Below are 18011 nucleotides of genomic sequence, written 5' to 3' on the forward strand. Positions count from 1 at the left end.
TTCATCAGCAACTGATAGACAGGATGTTTTATGACAGATTTGAACTAACATGCAATCAATTAATTAATTGATTATGTTTATTACAGAAATATTTTTTTCTGCCTGCTGGGATGCTTTAAATCTCATGCCATTTATAGGCCGACATATTTACTTCGCGACTCTGATAACCGCAGTATACATTTCTACTGGGCATGAGTGAACACGTTGAGGCACTTGCATGTTTATCTGCCCTCCCCCACAGCTCTTATGTAAAAGAGATGTTACAGCTCAGGAGTTTATATAGGCTGGCAAAGTTTTATGTAAACAAACAACTTAATGGAAGAGGGGATCTGTGCAGAAGCGAGGAGTGCTGGATGAATGAATGGGGGTTATTCACTCTCCTGGATGGTGAGCTCATGCTGTGCTAAATTTAACTTCTTATTTAAAGCGGTGCTAACTTCACAGCAGCGACACTGGAGAACAGGAGGGCTTTGGTTACGGTGAAGACAGGGAACTTCCCGTGGCTGGCTGGGAGCAGGCAGGATGACACAGGATCTCTGTGTGGAAAGGGCAGCAGGGAACGGGGCGTTCCTTACCGGAGGAGCATGCCACTTTCCCAAGGGATGTGATACCAGGCGTGCTTGCTCCCGTGCTGAATTCACTCTGATTTGGCTGGGATTTACTCCCCGTGCCTTTGCCATCGTTCCTCCTGTTCTGGAGCACAGTGAGCTGTCTTGGTGCTCCAAGACCCTGAACTCCCCATGCCTTGTGCTCTTCTCAAGGAAAGTGGCAGAACAGGCTCGCTCCCCTCCCTTCCACCCAACGCTGCACCGCTTTCATTTGACCGCAGGGTCCGGGCGGGTGCACGTCTGCGGAGCGGGGCAGCGCCAGCAAACAAGGTGCACGTTTCCATGACTCCTATGGCAGAGAAAGGATGTTGGCTGTGTGGCCCCTGCTCAGACCAGTGCTACCACTGCCCTAGGCAGGTACCCAATGTGTGATATGGCTGCAAGTCTCCATGGGGCTGGGAGGCTGTGCCTTGTTTAGAAAGAGTTACTGGCGAGGACTGTACAAAATGTTCAGATCAAAACCTCCAGCAATGTGAAGCCACTTGCATTTGGGTGTCATTACTTGCCCTGATGAGGTTCGCTAAGAGGATCTGCGAGCCGCTAGGCTGCTGCTCGGCTCCATTTCAAGAGAAACTGGCCTGATTTATAGCTTGGTTTCAGTAGCACATCTCAGTCCAAGAGTCGTGGACTGGCAGGGGAATGGCCAAGATGACTTGGTATCGGTATGTCTCGCATGTGAGACCTTCAAGTCAATAGCAAACCATGCTAATGATCTGTCCTCTTATTAATCTAGGATGTAAAAAATTGTGAAATACTGTCTGGGCACCAGGTGGCACCTGTCTAGACAAAACAATAAAGTTTTTGGCCAATCTATTTTACTGTGTAAAACACCACATGCAGACATGACACTATGATACTTACACACTGTGCTGAACAGGCTTGCTGTATCTTTTGCAAACAAGGAGCACTATTTCCCTGAGTGTGCAGTGCAGCGGAGTATTGGATTTGGCTTGCATGAGATAAATCCTGTCAATGAAAGGGACACACTGCCTATTTGGAAACATACCCTGACTCAGCAAGACTTGCACAAATATTTTTCTTGGACAGCTACCATACAGTCAAGTAGCTGCTACTACATATTTGCCCTTTTATGCCACTCCAGACAAAGGATTATCTGTTAGCAAGAAGATTTTAGAAATAACTTGAGATAAAATGTTAGATTGAAATCTTACACATGAGATAAAAGTATCCCTGTCTACGATAAAAAGTATGCACTGTTCATCCTTTTGGGACGCTGAGATCCTCTTTGGCTTTGCTGGCAACACTTCTAACTTTACTCAGAGTTTAGTGGGGCTGATAATTATTCACTGCATCTCCCAACACAGGAGTGAAGGCCCCTCCAATGAACTTAACAACGAGGAAGCAAAAAATGTTACACAGGGCACAATTACATGCACAAGAGGCTACAGATGCCAAAAGTATGAACAAATTTAAAGAAAAAAAAGAGATCACACAAATTCACAGAGGCGAGGCCCACCAATTTTCATTAAATTTGATGGTTTCAGTGCCTTACAGTGCTGTTTTCTAGAAGGTTCTAGAGGAACACAGGACAAGAAAATTACTTTATAGATATAGGTGTGACTTGATCTGGTGCTTTTCTTCAAACATCTGCTAGTGACAGTTGGAGTCAGGATACCAAATGTCTGACCTTCTGATGCCTGATTTACTACTTCTATTGTGAGATTCATTTGCAAAAGGGCCTGGGTTGTAAAATCTGGGCTCGGACCACAGATGTCTCCTACCTGAAGGATATTTGGTTGGTCTGAGCTTGACATAAGGCATGTAACTGGACAAAAAAAAGTTAACTTTCTGTTTCCCTGTGCAGTGTTTTAGTGTTTCTTGGATAATACTATAATACCTACTGAACCAACATCTGAGCACCCTTCAATGGGCAAATGCCTTGCGTGCATCTGCAGGGCCAAGGGGATTAGAACAACTCTTCCTGGTGTAGCTCAAAGTCCTGTTACCCACTGACTTTTGAAGCCTTCAGCATGTTTCCAGCTGACAAAGATGCAACAGTACTAAAAATTGAAGGGAACTAACTGGGAGATATAATGAAAAATAGACTAGAGAATACAGAGCAAGGAGCCAAGCTCATCTGCAGAGGCAACTGCTAGTGGCCCGAGCTGAAGCCCTACAGCTGCCCATGTAGTACCTGCACTGCAACGGGGGACTCCAACTTTGTGATCCCACTGTGCTGGCTGGGATTGCACACAGCCGTTTTCCAAATTAAAATCAAGAAAACATGCATTTCGAGTCCTTGCCTTTGAGGCAGCCATAGGGAAACATGTGCTGAAAGCTGAATGCACACCCCACCGGTTTCTGGAGTCTGGTCGTGTCCCTAAGGCTACCCCTGTGCTGAACTGATTTGGTGTGTCAACATTTCAGGATCGAGTAATTTTCTTCCTGCAGATTTGGCAATGCCTTTACTTGTAAAACACTGACACAGCATCAGCAGCGGCATTTCTTAACAAGTGCCCTTTCCATTCAGTCCCCACCAGCTATCAGTCTCCTGGCTTCAAATGATTGCAGCCAAACATTATTCTTTCAGTTCCAAACCCTGAAACTGTCGACCTAAGCAGCTGGCTGCCTCGTCTCCCCTGGGCAGGCCTTTTTCCAAGGAAATCTATGATTCATCTGCAGATGGGTCCCTGGATTGGCAGGCAGCTCCACCCACAGCCAAGAAAACCGGCAACCCCAGTGCTTGCTGCCCCAGCAAGGATGTGAACCCCAGCGCTGACATGGATGTCCCTGCATTTCCAGAAGCTTCTTCCCATTCGTTTTGAGCTCAATGCTTGGCTGAGCAGTAGGAAGGAGAATGGCTTGCAGGCACACCATTTTTGTGGTGAAACCTTTCTGCTGCAAATCTGCTTTGCAGAGACACTGTGATACTGCAGGACAATATCCATGAGGGATCCCAGGATGGGTGTGACTACTTTTGGGATGGCTTTTCTCTCCTCTTGAGGAATGCAATTTGTCCTGGCTGAGCAGCAGCAAAGGTGTTGATGCTATTACTAAGTAACAGGCACAGTGGGATACAGGAGGGATCATTTCCTGATCGCTCCATTTCCTGGGGAAGGAAGAGTGGGGCAGAAGTATAACACTCATCCTTCACCCTTCCCCTGCATAGTCAGTGCTGCTTGCTAGCCCTTGAAGTCAAACTTCCCTTGATTTTGGCACCAGCAGGAGAATTTGGCTTGCTCAGAGCATGCTTGAAAATGCCACCCTCACTGTTGATTGACAGTGACGTTTTTGTAACGTCAGTGGTTATGCAAGGCAAAGATTTCTAACATCTGTGCTGATGTGAATCCGGACAGTTTTGATCACGTAATGTAGCTTTTTGAGTTGCTGCATATTCATGCTGGATTTATATGAGTGAACTGTACCTGACCTCCTCTGGCAGCTTCCTGCGTGTAATTAGAGATCTCCTGGTGACAAATTTATGCTCGGATCCAAACAGTTTGGCAAATTCCAGATATAGTAATTTCTGGCAAGCTGGGAATCCAAATAGCCTGATTCTGCCCCTGAGACATCTTCCTGGGGGACGCACACTTTTGGTGGCAGAAGGACAAGAAAAATTTCCTCTCTCCCTCTTTCTCCTTTCCCCTTGCCTTGCTTTCATAAGGAATAGGGTCCTGGAATCCACTGCCTGCCTGAATTAACAGGTTACAGCGAGCTCTGGGGAACCGCCCTTCCTATGAGGTTTGCCTTCTTTAACATCAAACATATGTTTTGATATGGTCAAAATGCTGCTGTCTGCCACCTACACCAGAGCCAAGTTTACACTGTGAGGCTCCCAAGTCAAAATGACAGGAGGGCATTGGATGTCCCCTGCCTCCCTAACACTTGTGACACAGCGTTTATCACTGCAGCAGAAGGAGAGCAAGTGGGAAAAACAAGGAGACATGAAACACCTTGCTAGATCAGGTAGTTATCACCTAAACCTGCAGTGGTGGGAAAGGGAAGCTGTAACCCATGGCAATGAGGCAAACTATCAGCCCTAGGACTTAACTGAAGGCCAGTCCTAGGACAACTAGAGGTATAGTGCCAGCCCCATGGGAGGTCTGGCAGACAAAGGGTGCTGGGGCCATTGAGATACTTTACCCTTAGTTTTACCTAGCACAACTCTAGCCTGAACAGGCAAATGGGTGGCCTTAGGACCATGGTGAGTTGCCCAGCAATGTTCAGTGAAGCATGGATTTGTCTAAAACCCATTTTCCTTATTCTGTCCAAACAGAGGCATCAAACATACACCCATGGTAGCATAATGGAAATTTTGAGAGACCTACCACAGCCAACTCTTTATTTGAGGCTCATACAAAATGGGATAGTCTGTCTGCTGGTGAGCAAAGAGAAACTCTCTACTGCTATTGTGAATGTGTCAGGATCAAGCTAGTAATTAATCCCTGTTGTGTATTTTGTATGAGCTGCTGAGAGCTACTCCTGTGGAGCCAATAGGTGAGAATACTTAACAAAGCTTGCCATAGGGGTGTGTGCAGTTTATCCCTTTCTGAGCACAAAAGTTCAGTGTTTGACACAGAGACTTGCCCATAAACATCTGACTAGGAACCAAAAACCCATTACCAAACAAACAGGAGAGATCTCTGAAACATGCTTGGCCATGTTCTTCACCCTGAGCCTGCTTTTTTTTTTTCTTCCCACAATCTTGGGTAAAATACAAACAAAAATAGGGTATGTGTCATTAAAACTATCTATTATATGTAGCATAATGGAGTCTGAGCTAGCTTTCATTCAAGTCAGTTGAACAATTTCCATTGATCTCACTTGGGAGATGGCTGCAATCCACAGCAAACTGTCATTAAGTTAGACACAAACCCAATCATTCAGAAAGCAATGAGGAGTGCCATGATGGCTGTTTTTCCCTCGTGTTGGCATCCTTGAGGATGCAAGACAATAGATGTGCCTGAACCTGAACTTCTGGGAGAAGTTATTTCACAAAGAAACAGGCCCTTTTACAGGCTCCTTCTTCCAGGAATGAACCAACTTCTTCCACAGAGGTTCTGTACTAAATCAGTTAGACTGAATGTGTGCTAGAACAGTGTTTGGGAAACTGTCTTGGAGGCAGAGAGTGAGGATTTCTGTTGCTTTCTTTCATTCCTACATATATCACTTTTCTGGCTGTTGGAGCTGGCTGTCTGCTGGCTTTCTCTGACAAGGCAGTGACAAATTTCTGCAGGAGTCCTGGGGCACAAAGAATTGCTGTTTGATGAATAGTGGACAAAATTAATACTGCTTCAGACTTGGAAGCGGCTGGGACCACACAAGTTGCATCATCACTAACAGACAGCGCTCCTGGCTGGGCACCTTCGTGTTATCTCTGATTGAGTGTTATTTGTTTGAAGGAAAGAGAAGAGGGGTGGGGGGAATCAACTCATCAGCTCTCACACTGATTGCCCAAAATTTTCACAGTCCTGACTAACAGTGACCTTCTTCCCTCTCCCTTCAGATCCCAAGAAAACAAGGCAGTAACTCGCATGACTGAATGCCTCTTCGAGTCAGGCTGCTTCGCTCTCCTCCCTCCTCTCATTGCAACAGCAAATTGAGGACAAGATAAGGCTAAGCATTGCACTCAGTAGCATTGAGGTTTGTGGAGGCTGAGACATGAGTAGTCACTAGCTCTTGGCTGCATATAAAGCTACACGTTGTATCTTTTATCAGCTGGAAGCACAGCAAGTTAGACCCTCCCAGAGGGAAAAAAAAAATCCAAACAGAAATCACCTGTGGCCCTCCACATGGGATTAAGAAATGTCAGGAAGAAATAAGTTCCTCCCTACAAAAGATAAAGAAAAAAATCCAAACAAGACGAGCTATAACTGCTGAGCTCCAAGGCTTGTGCAGCTGACTGAGCAGGGGGTCACACAAGAGAGAGCTATGCAGGTGTAAAGAGTAAAGGGCTGGGAAAGTGACAACAGGTTTCTGGAGGTCGGATGTCTTGGCAGGGGTGTGTGTCTATTCTTTAGGGGATGCTGGTCTGCCAAAATGTGATGCACAGTCAAATTGCAGCCACAGACTATGCTGCCACGAGGGAAAAGATAACATAGCATATTTTTCTGGGAGGAGAGTGAAATCAGAAGAGCCAGAAAATAAAAAGTCGTGAGGTAGGAGCTGACTGGAGGTCATTTACCAGTTCCTTCAGTTCAGTTCTCCTTGCACACCCTGCGAAGGAGACAAAACTGACTTTTGGCTAGCCGATACCACTTCCAGGAGGGAAACCGTAAAGGTTTACAGCTTTCATTTCATGCTTTGTTTCTGGACCACAGTTTTCTTTGCCAGCACATTTTGTGTGTCTGTGTGCGTACTCGCAAGCTTGAAGCAATGTCTGCCAACTTGAGCAGACTCAGGCCACATGCAGCATCTGTCGGCTCTTAGAAATAACAGCCGTTGCTTTTTGGGGCGGGGAATTAGCTCATAAATATTTACAAGAGTGTCAGTTACTGAGACGCAGAGCTGTTAGCAAGACAGTTCTGATCAAAATATGGGAGACGGGGCATCAGCATGCCTGTCTACTCTAGTCTGGTAATTGCCCAGAAAAATCATTTATGAGCACAAGGAAAGCAGTTTCCCTTCCTCTGCTTCACAAATAAAGCAACAGCGTACGTTGGAGAACGGCTGCAAAATCCAGCACTGCTCAAAATGTGACCCTTGAGACTGCATTTTTCAATCCATATTTAAGCACGCCTCTTTCTTAGGGGGGCTAAATAACTCTCCCCACACCCTCTTGTGTTGTAGGAAATCAAGCCTGAATACATCAGCGTAATCATCACCCAGAGTCCCAGGTCACACAGCCCCGGCCCCACTCAGGCAAGTGCCAATGGGAGAGACCCAAAGGTCACCCCAGTGTCTTGACTCACTGCACTGCTTCCTGATGAGAAGACGTGGCCATGCCGAGCATCTCCTGCAGGGACAAATGCTGCTCTGACTCTCCTCTCGGTAGGGCGGTCCACAGACTTAACAGCTAGGCACTTATGTCTCTGGGCAAGGGCTTGCTCCTAATCTCCCTTGGAACTCTCTGTGGCTGGGTCACATCTGCAGGCACTAAATCAAGCCTCTGAAGGCTACTCTGGCCTTCACAGAACCAGAAATTTGCTGCTGCAAGCTGGATGCCGTCCTTGTCTGAAGGAGCCAACTTGCAAACTTGGAGGACAGGTCCTTGGAAAAAGTAATGCCTGCCTCAAAATTTAAATGGATTTTTTTTTTTTTTTAAGAGGTCATGGATTTTTTAGTAGAAGTTTAGTGTTAAAAATTAGGAAGTTTTTTTTTTTTTTTTTTAAATGACCATATGGTAAAAGATCTCAAGGTTTGGCACAGTGTTCTGAACAAGAGTACTCCATATCAGTAATCCAAGGGATAGAAAAGAAAATAAAAGATGAGCCACAGTGGTTAGGTGACAGACTCCAGCATGTGAGGGAATGAGAGGGTTGATACAGATCACCTCATTTTCCCTGATCCAATCCACATGAGACACTAGCAGAACCCAAAGGTCTGGGAGTATGGGCTGGACTGGTCTGCAGGAAGCTCAACGACAGGGATTGAGAGGGAGTTGGAGATCCTGGTTTGGTCAGAAGTCCACAGATTTGTCAGATGTGGAAAAGCCTGAGGCCTGTGAATAATGCATGGAGCTATGGTCCATTGATCCATTTCCAGTTATTTCTCTTCCCCTGCTTCTTCCTGAATGTGCCTTTTGGCCCAGCATGTGGCACTGGCTTAGGCCTTGTTCTGACTGACTTATTTTCGGGCACATTCCCTTATGCAATGCTCCAGGTGTAACCCTGGAGCACACAAGGCTTTATCCACATAGATTTAATTGTGGGATCAGGTCTTATAGGCAAGATTTCTTGGAGAGAGGCTGCCCCTTACTCTGTGTTTTTCCAGCACTCAGCTTAATGGAGCTGTGATCCCAGTCAAGTCTGGGCATGGGAGTCATGCAACAACAGCACGTGAGCAGCAGCCTCTTGTGTATGTTATCCACTAGGTACTCACTTTGTCGAGCAACTACGTGTCTTAAGCCATGGCTCATGTTCAAGAAGTGTTTTGGTCGGTACTTCTTCTGCACAGTTTTGAGTCTATGTAGGAAGACTCTCAAGTCCTGCTCTTTTTGCTAGTTGTTTTGTCTCTCAGCTGTCAGCTACATTAAGTGGGAATAGAAGCAGCTTTGTTAAATTTCCTTGTGGCTCTTGCAAGGCACAGAAACTGAGGGTGTTGGACACCTTTGAAGGTGTGCTGGGAACAAAGGGACTCTGGCAGCAGACGCTGAAAATCCTGAGTCCTGCTTAATTTTTACTGCCACATCCTCCCTGGGGAATTTGTGAAGCTTCGCCACACTTCCTCTCCCCAGCTTGTTTGAGTGAAGAACAACGCACACACTGGCTGCACCAGTGACCAGATGAGACACTCTGATGTCCAGCAAGACAAGATGAGAGAGATGCCCAGCATCTGTAGGGTGTCCGATGCAACAAGAACAGAGGCAGCTGGTACATGAGATTTTTGCCAAAGATGCCAATAATGTACCTGATCCTGCCTATGCTGTCTACCCCTGATGCAACTCACAAAAAAACCTGGCACTGGCAGCTCTGCTGTTCTACGAGATGCTGCAGAGGTGAGCATCTGCAGGGCCAAGTCCTAACACAGCTGGAGTGACAGCATGCAGTTCCCTATCTCTCATGGCATCAATCCCTCCAGACTAGACATGAGTCCTGAGGCCACATCAGCCCCTTGCTTCTCCACTGAAATCTTCCTTTCAAAAGCTCTGTGCACATTCTGCTTGCTCTGATCTGGTGGTAAATTATAGAGACTGCTAATGACTGTTCTGTGGGAGGTCAGGAGTCTCTAGGAGGGAAACAGAGGATGCAGAATGATGAGACAGACTCCAGCATGTTCTTTTCACAGCTCTTGATTTGCCTCATACTATAAAATATGAATGGTGGGGGACTAATGAACTACAAATTTGATAACTGATTTTGGAGATAAATTTAAAAGTGGAAAAAATAATGGAAAATAATTAAGTTATGATAAAAATCTGAAAATGTTTTAAAAAAATCAATGCTATAGTATGCAAAGGCTCACTAGAGTATTACTTTTTCTTTGTTGAGGGACACAGAAAAAAATACCATCATTTTTGGTGGGGACTCAGTCTTTTGAAGTGTAGAACAACAGGTCTCTTGCAGTGTCTTCTGCATTTGCAGAGCTCTTGCAGAGGCAGAGAAAGGTAAAACTACGTGTATGAAGGAGAAAACTAAATGCATGATGGATAAAACCAAATGTCTGAAAAAGTTCTGAAGAACCATGGTGAACACAACAGATGTTTTGGAAAAATAAGAAGTCTCTGTCAGCAAGATAGGCACTTACTTGAACAGATGCAGCCTAATTTCACTATTGTGTCAGGACCTACAAAATAAGCAGGGCAAAACTGGACTCTAGCCTCTGGGACTAGAGGCTTTTCAAATGTATGTTCATGTTTGTCTCAATCACATGTAAATAAAAGTGCTTTTCTGAAAGTAAGAAAAAGCTGTATAACTCAGTGACTTAACCTGGCCTTTATATTATACTTCAAAATATCACCTTTTCCTTATCATTGGCCTTAATTCTACTGCCCTTCTCTGTGCAGCCACACAGAAATGCATGTTTAATTTCAATCATGTGCTCAAATGCTTTGCTGGATCAGTACAGAGCCTTATGTCCCTGGTTGAAGCTGACCTTCACAGGGACTGCTGTGACACCCCAGCACTGGGAAAGCCAGCAGAGCTGGGAATTTGCTCCAGCGCCCCATGGGAATCGCTCAGCATGTGAGGGATCAAGCTCTTCTCTTGAATAGAAAACGGGACCTGAAATGTGGTGCTCTGCCCGTTTGGTTCCTGAGCACTCCCAGGAAGCTTTTGTGCAGCCTTCGGCCAGATCTCCTTTGCCTTCCCCACAGTGAAGCAGTAGGACCGTGAACCTGTTGGCAATATTATGTCCCTGAACTTTGCAAATGCTTCCCTGCCCGCTCTCTGGAGGAGGAATGTCTGCTGTAGGGCGAACTTAAAATTTTCACATGACACAGCAATTGTCAGGAAACTGCAATATATATTCTATCTAAGGCTGTATTTGTACCAGGTTAGTTTTATTAAAGGACTTAAGAAAGACAGGGTAGAGGTAAGAGTCCTTAGAGGATGACCTGGTGTCACTCAAGCCTTACTCCTTTCTGCATCAGTAACTTGCACTGACTTCCCAAAACACAATAAAAACCAGAAAATAACTGGTCTTCAGCCAGTGCTTTTCCCCTAATTAAATCCTATCTACAGTATAGAGGCACTGTAGTACTTGTTTAAGAAATATGATCTCCTAAGGTCTGTCCTGTGTTTCTGAAACACATTTCCATTACAGGTCATCATCTGTGTGTCTGTAACTTATACAGTGTCCCACTTTGTCAGCAGGCAAAAATTCAAAGATATATGCCCCCAGCCTACCCTTTCATTCACATGTACCTGGTCAAGTTCTTCCCAACTCCTTTTTTTCATTGAAGATGCCGTAGAAATTTTCAGCTCAGCTCCTGCTACAGATGGGAGGAACTCTCACCTAAAACCAAGGACAAGATCTTCCTGCATTATTCAGTGCAAAAAAGAAGTGCATCTCCCTGCCCAATCCATAACTCTCCTGCAGGCAGCACCCTGAGAAGCACAAGGCCTTGCAATCCTTGCTCGACAGGTCCCACATGTGGCCAAGTGGTGGCGGTGATGTAAGAGGAAGGTCACACCCTTTGAGACATGACATGTCTCAAACAATGGGGACAATGTCTTTTGTGCAGAGGAAGTACATCTCCCAGAGGGGAACATGTATTGTGTTTCACGCCACAGAAGATGGAAGATGTTACAAAGCTTTGGCTGCCAAGTTGCTCATGTTTGCAGCCCTGGATGCCCTCTGTTTCTCAGCTCCCTAGCTGCTGGCTAAGGGCGGCTTGCGAATAAACAATTAAACGATATTGTCGGGGGAAAATTTTCCAGGAGTTCTGTAAAACATTGTGGTCAGCTGAAAACAAAACAAGGCCCGATCCCTGGCAGGAGGTGTTCAGGACATTGGAGGATTGAGCCTGCACTGAGCCAAAATAAATCCCAAGGAGCAACAATAAGTCAGCAACCTCCATGCTAAACAAGAGTTTCCTTCAGTTTATCTACTTATGTAGTGTTACTGCTTTGGTGTCCAGGTCCTGAAGAAAGCGTTTTCTCAGAGACCAGAGGTCAAAAAAGACTCTTCAAAAGTAATAGACACCTCTTCACCTCTTACAGTGGTCAGGACCACACACTACTGCAAGCTATAGACATGTCTCCAGAGGAGAGGAAAGCTTCAGTGATGCTGTTAACTGCAATTTTAAAAGGTTTGCTGCTATTACCTTAAGAAAATAGTAATAAATGCCCCATCTGCAAGCTGCAGAGTGAGGTTGCCCCAAGCCAGCACTTTAGGAGAACTCTCTTTGCTGCTCCATAACAGAACCAAGCAATGCAAGGGCAAAGTTAGTCTGTCCATAAACAAGTAAGTAAGTCTGTGAAGGTGTGAGTTGGGTCAGGGACATTCTTCTATCTGACTCTGCAGACTACCACAGAGATGCCATTGGACACAAGATAGTGCAATGAACTCAGTTTAAAAGCACAGATTGGAGTTTTCAAGGCAGTTTGCAAAACCTGACCACCTAGCTCTCTGCAGACTACAGGGGATCTGACTGAGCAGGGATTACTTGGGGTAGAGCACAGAGCAGGTGAAAAAGTAACCCAAAGTAACTTCTCCATCTGATTTCAAACACAAGACTACCAGTCCATTTGATTTCAGATTAAAAATTCAGTAAATGCTGGCGTTTAAGTCTTAAAGTCTGCATCCCAGATATCCCTGGGATAGATCCCAGCATTTGTCCGAGTCCAGACACAAGCTCTGAACCTTCCTGTAGCTGATAGGAAAATGCTGGAAAAATACTAGAATACCTGGAGGAGGGACAACCAGCAGGCAAAAGTGCTATAAAGGTATTGTTTTTAACTATTCATGGCTTTTAATGCAATGTCATGACTTGTAGATGTTTGAGTCTAGAATAACTGCTAAGCTTTGATACCAAAGCAACACATTCAGTCCTGGGTCTTCCAAAAATACTGTGTGTAACAAGCATGGTCTTTTTTGCTCAGAGGCTGTGTTCCCACATCAAACCTCCAACACTTAACCACAGATGCAGTTGCACACTTGCAGGGTTGTAACTCTGAGTTTCACACCACAGATTTTTAATGTCTCCACGTATTCCCTCACTCAGTTCCTGTGCATCTCATGGTGTGCATATACTGTTACACAATGATTCATTACACAAAAAAAGTCATGTCAGAGCAGCCATCAATACGAAATCACAAAATGCTGGAGAAAGAGGTTGCCAAAGATCTCCCCAAAAGTTGACATAACTACTTTAGGACAGAACAGGAAAAGCACAGGAGTGCACATTTATTTTCTTGTCAGAGGATTAAGTGAATCAGAAATAATATTAAGTTCATGTCAAACTTTAATATGGTAAATTATTTTAAAAGGTGTAATGAGGTCATATGCTCAAAGGCAACTTAAATTTCTGGGTTTATATTGAAAAATTTTGTTAAAATGAAACAAAATGTAAAAAGCAGCAGATATGAAAGAAATTGTTAGTGCTACTTCAGACAACCTTGAGGAGTTGAAGATGTGTTCTTTCCAGAAATGACTGTGCTTGATCCCTGGTGTGTGTGGGATTTCTGGCTTCATGCAAGCTAGGAATATCACAGGAAGCTATCTTTCAGAATATTTCATTCCATCAATTTCTAGTTTTAGCCATAAGCAAGCCTAGAAAATTAAAGGAAAAAAAAAGAAGAAACTGACTACTTTTGATCCTGAATGTAGTGCAGATCTGGAGAAGCTGAAAATATTGGTGCAGTGCCAGAAGGGTCCTTATTTCAGCAAAAGGGACTGGTCCAGACCTGACTTTAAGGGCATTGGGCCCAATCCTGTTGCCACTTAAAAAGAAAGTGTCTCATCTTTGCCAAGTGCGAACAGGCCAATCCATGGCAGGAGCACCGAGAAGGGTGAAAAATAGCAGGATATGTTCCTGGTGAGAATGGAAAATGGTTGAAAGTCTGTGCACATATACAAATGAATATCTTCCTTTTTCCCTTCTCCATCTCTTGCCTAAGGCCAAAATAACGCAATGGTCCAACTAACAAATGGATCCCTGCTCTGTCTTTCAGTGGCAAAAGCACAGACATCCATTGTCCAGAAGGTCTGACTTAAAGGATAGGGGAGTCAGCAAAGCCAGCCAGGGACAGTTTTTGAAGACTGTGTTACAAAATAAGAACATGAATGTATTAAGCAGCTTGGGAAACTTCACAACTGGCAAACTCTACACAGGAACTTACCACATGTTTTCCAAGAAAAAAAAAAAAAATACACATAACTCCCGCCATGAAAGCCAGCAGCTTTATTGCTGCCTGGCTGCATTGCACCAAGCCTGCGTGGGAATAAGCCACAGCCATCGTTCTGCTCGCTTCACTTTGCACCATGCTTTCTCATGCGCAATGCAAAAATGAAACAAGAGAGGGAAAGTGAAATCCAGAGATAAAAGCAAGGAGAGGCAAGATACGGAAAATTAATGGAGCAGAAAGATGCTGAAAGAGCAATAGCAGGGCTGTGCTGTTCCACCAGGCTCTGTAACATGGCAAATGGCTCAGGATCTCTACTATTTTATTACAAGCAGATCACATGCAAGGGCTGGATCATCTGTCCTGGGCAGCCTGGTGCTTCATACTCCTTGGCCTTGTCTATACAAAGCTTTTTTTTCTCCTTTTCCAGTTTCTTCCTGTTACTCTTGCTGGTGTAGTTCAATTTCTGACAGCAAGAGAAAACATGTTAGCGCATGGCGTTTAACCATGGTGCCAGCTAGATCTCCACCCAAAAGATTTAGAAAGTGGTTCGTTGGCCAAATCCCAGCTTTCACAAGACATAGGTCACGTCAGGCTGCATCATTTGCCTGCTGATTTGGATGCATTTGGATGGAGTGGTGTATATGGGGAAGAGTTGAGAGGAGAGAAGGCACTACCATTTCTAAGTTCTCCAAGATCTGAAAAGATTTACTGAGAAAAATTCAACTAGAAACAAAAAAGGCCATCAAAACCCAACGTGGAAGCTAATGGTCTCATGTATCTCCATGATTTCCAGGTGCTGGTGCATTTGAAACCCATGAAGACTGAAGGGTGACATGTACCCACTTTGAGCTGGGGGAAGCGGGCAGAGGCAGTGTGAAGCCAGCATGCCAGAGACTCATTTTTCAAGGTCCGGATGCACAGACTGCTCAGCTGTGGATCACGAGTGACACACAGTGGAGGGGTCTGTGAGCAGAGAGGGGATGAAAGGCAGGGCGCAGCTGGAAAAAAATGCACCATGCCTCATGCTGAACTTGAGAAAAACCACACTGCGCAGCTGCGGGACCACTCCTCAGCAATGCCCCCAAGCCAGTGCTCCTGGGCTTTCAGGCAAGTGACTGTAAACAAACAAAGGAGTAGGAAACAGAAGTGGAAAAAACCCCAATGCCTTTCTCAAGAGGAATTTTGGCTGAGAAAAAGTAACATAATGAAACAGGAGCTCCTCTCTTCAGCCTACAGTTAACACAAGACGAGTCAGAGGAAAAAAACTTCCCTTTCATGCTCCCTAAAGAGCCCAAGCACACCTCCCAAACTGCAGCCCCCATGCTAGCCTTTGCTATTAACTCCTCTGTCACCACAGTGGGTCCCTGAAGGTCCTCTCTGGCCAGCTGCATCCTTGGTGCTCTGCTGTGCTAATTCAGGATGGTTAGTCCTTAAAAAGTTGTAGTGCATCCAGCTGTGGGTAGAAAAATATGGAAACTAGTTTACCCCTAAACACCTCCTCATGAGCTTTCCATGGAGTGTTTTCTAATAATCTGAACTGATGTGCAGAAAATCTGATTTCCTAATTGTGTGCTGGGGTTTTTCCTAGCTTCGTGAGCCAAGCTATTAAAACTACCTTGTTGCCTTCTTTTATGCTCTTTCCTTCTGTGAAGATGAACAGGCTGCCTTTACGTTACTGCAGAGGACAAGGCAGGGTGGGTTTAACGAGTTAGTCAGAGTGCAGATGCATTTTCCAGGGGCAGGGAAGGTGGTTTTGTCATCTGGAGGAGCGTGTATCTGCTCCTGCCTCAGTGCCTGGCAGGCACAGTGCCTCACCCATTCTGGCTCTGTCTTCTGCATTGCAACTGGCTGAAAGCATCTCCTACTTGCAATCTCCCCATGAATGTGCAGCCAGTCTTCTCCTTCTTTATGGACCCCCCCTCCCCCTCTATTAGAATAACAGGGATTGTGAGATAGATTTTGCCTTTCTTGATCAGAGTAAGTTGTACTGTCCTTGGAGAACAGCTCCTTTGAAATCAGTGAATTGTGCCATGAGCTCCAAGTAAGTAGAGACAGCAATTACTTCTGCAAAACAGGGAGTTTTGCAGATGAAGACGGTTTAGAAATTAAATGTAGGTCATAGTTTGCATTGAGGTTTATATACAAATAACTTGCAAAATGTTATTAATAGTACTCAATAGATTGCCTTAGTGACTGGCAATCAATTTTTAAGGTGTCCAAAGGGCAATGAGTTGCCTCTAGCCATCCATTATTTCAGTTACTTGAAATCCAGCATGACATACATTAGGCATGAAGTATTTAAAATCTTGTATTAACCTATAATAAACCTTTTCCAGCAGAACTTTCATGCAAGGTATGACTGAGGCTGCTCTGCAGTACATGGTGCCCTTTCTGTCTGGATAGATACTTAAAGTGTACTGCAGAATGCACCTATGCCACTAGGATGACATATGATAACCTGCCCTTCCTGTAATCTTCTCCAGGATAGTACCTCAGGTCTGGGAAAGTGAAGAGTGACTTTGATGGGGCTGTACTGATTTATAGGAATTGTAGTTGTAGCCCTGCAGCAGTTTTCCATTAAAAGTAATGGGGGTTATTACTAAACCTGCTAATGATTTCCTAAAGTTTTAAGTTCAAGGCATGTGGCTGTAAGGAGTGACTTGGTATGGGGTCATTCTGTTTTTTTCCCTTCTTTAGAGTCACTTTGGGAACAATTTTTCATCTTTGCATATGGTTGTACCACTGCAATGTGATAAAATTCCCATGCTAGTTCTTCACTCAGAAAATTTATTTCTGAATAAAGGGCCTCTGTGACTAGCCAAAAATTCCTCCCAGAACAGTTTTGTGGAAAACAGTTGCCAGCTCAGAGAGTTTTGATTCATTAACCAGACTGCTGATAGGAAGTGGGCTGGGAATAGTCTTGAATGAATTGTATGAAGTAACCCCCAAATTTCCATATTATTTGAACAGTCCCTGTGTGCACACAGCCACCCTTCTTCTGCCTGGGACTGCAGGAGTGACGCCATACCTGCAACAGGGACAAACTGGGACTCCTTGCCCAGGTCACACTTACCTGCTCATTCAGTCCCACTAAAACCAGTACAACCAGCTGCCACAGATGACCAGGTCTAATTAGTCTGATAAATGGGGAGATATTTATATTACCATTTAAATAGCTATTTATTCTTCTGCTGCTGCTTCTTTGTTATTGGCATACAGCTACAGAAGAGGAAAGTTTATGAAATAGAAAAGGGAGAAATTCTGATGTGCATGAACAAAATGAACACAGCACTGTGAAAAAAAGGGGAAAAAAAATGGCCAGGAAATAGACATCTATCATGTATCTTCTCAAACTAATGTTAACTGCTCCCCACAGTCCTGACTTTGTTTTTTCCAGCAAGATTATTTCAAGTTGTGGAATCCAAAGAAAATCAGAAAACATCTTGCCTGATTCATATATTCACTGATCCAATAGACAGTTTTATAATTGAATCAGTGTCCTTGGAGGAGTAACTGTATATTTGTCCAAAAGCATTTTAAAGGGCTTAGCAACAGATTGAGACAGAACTTCATACGCGATGCTCCACACCACCAAGTATGCAGCTCATAAGTTTAGCATGCCATTTCTCTGACAGCAGACTTCTTCCCTCAGTTTAACACGCAAGGATAGGCAGACCAGAGCCTCCCAGATATTTCTTTCTGTAGGGTGGGCTCATTTAGAAAAAAAAGTAGTATAATTTTGATATGATCATTACACATGTGCAAATCTCCAAACTTTTATTTCTTCCTGCTGGAGCAAATCCTCAAAACATATCCCTTGATCCTAACCCAACAGGTTTAAATTTGCTGCGAAATTCTTGATGGTGCCCGGAGGCTCTCTGTAAAGTTAGGACTTCATAGTGCTAGGTGCTGCAGAAGCATGCAGGAAAGAGGATGTTTTTGCCCCACATCTATGACAACATGCAACATGTGGGGGAAACAAGAGGGCAGGGAG

The sequence above is a fragment of the Harpia harpyja genome, chromosome Z, assembly GCF_026419915.1.
Source record: "Harpia harpyja isolate bHarHar1 chromosome Z, bHarHar1 primary haplotype, whole genome shotgun sequence".
NCBI classification, from domain to species: Eukaryota; Metazoa; Chordata; class Aves; order Accipitriformes; family Accipitridae; genus Harpia; species Harpia harpyja.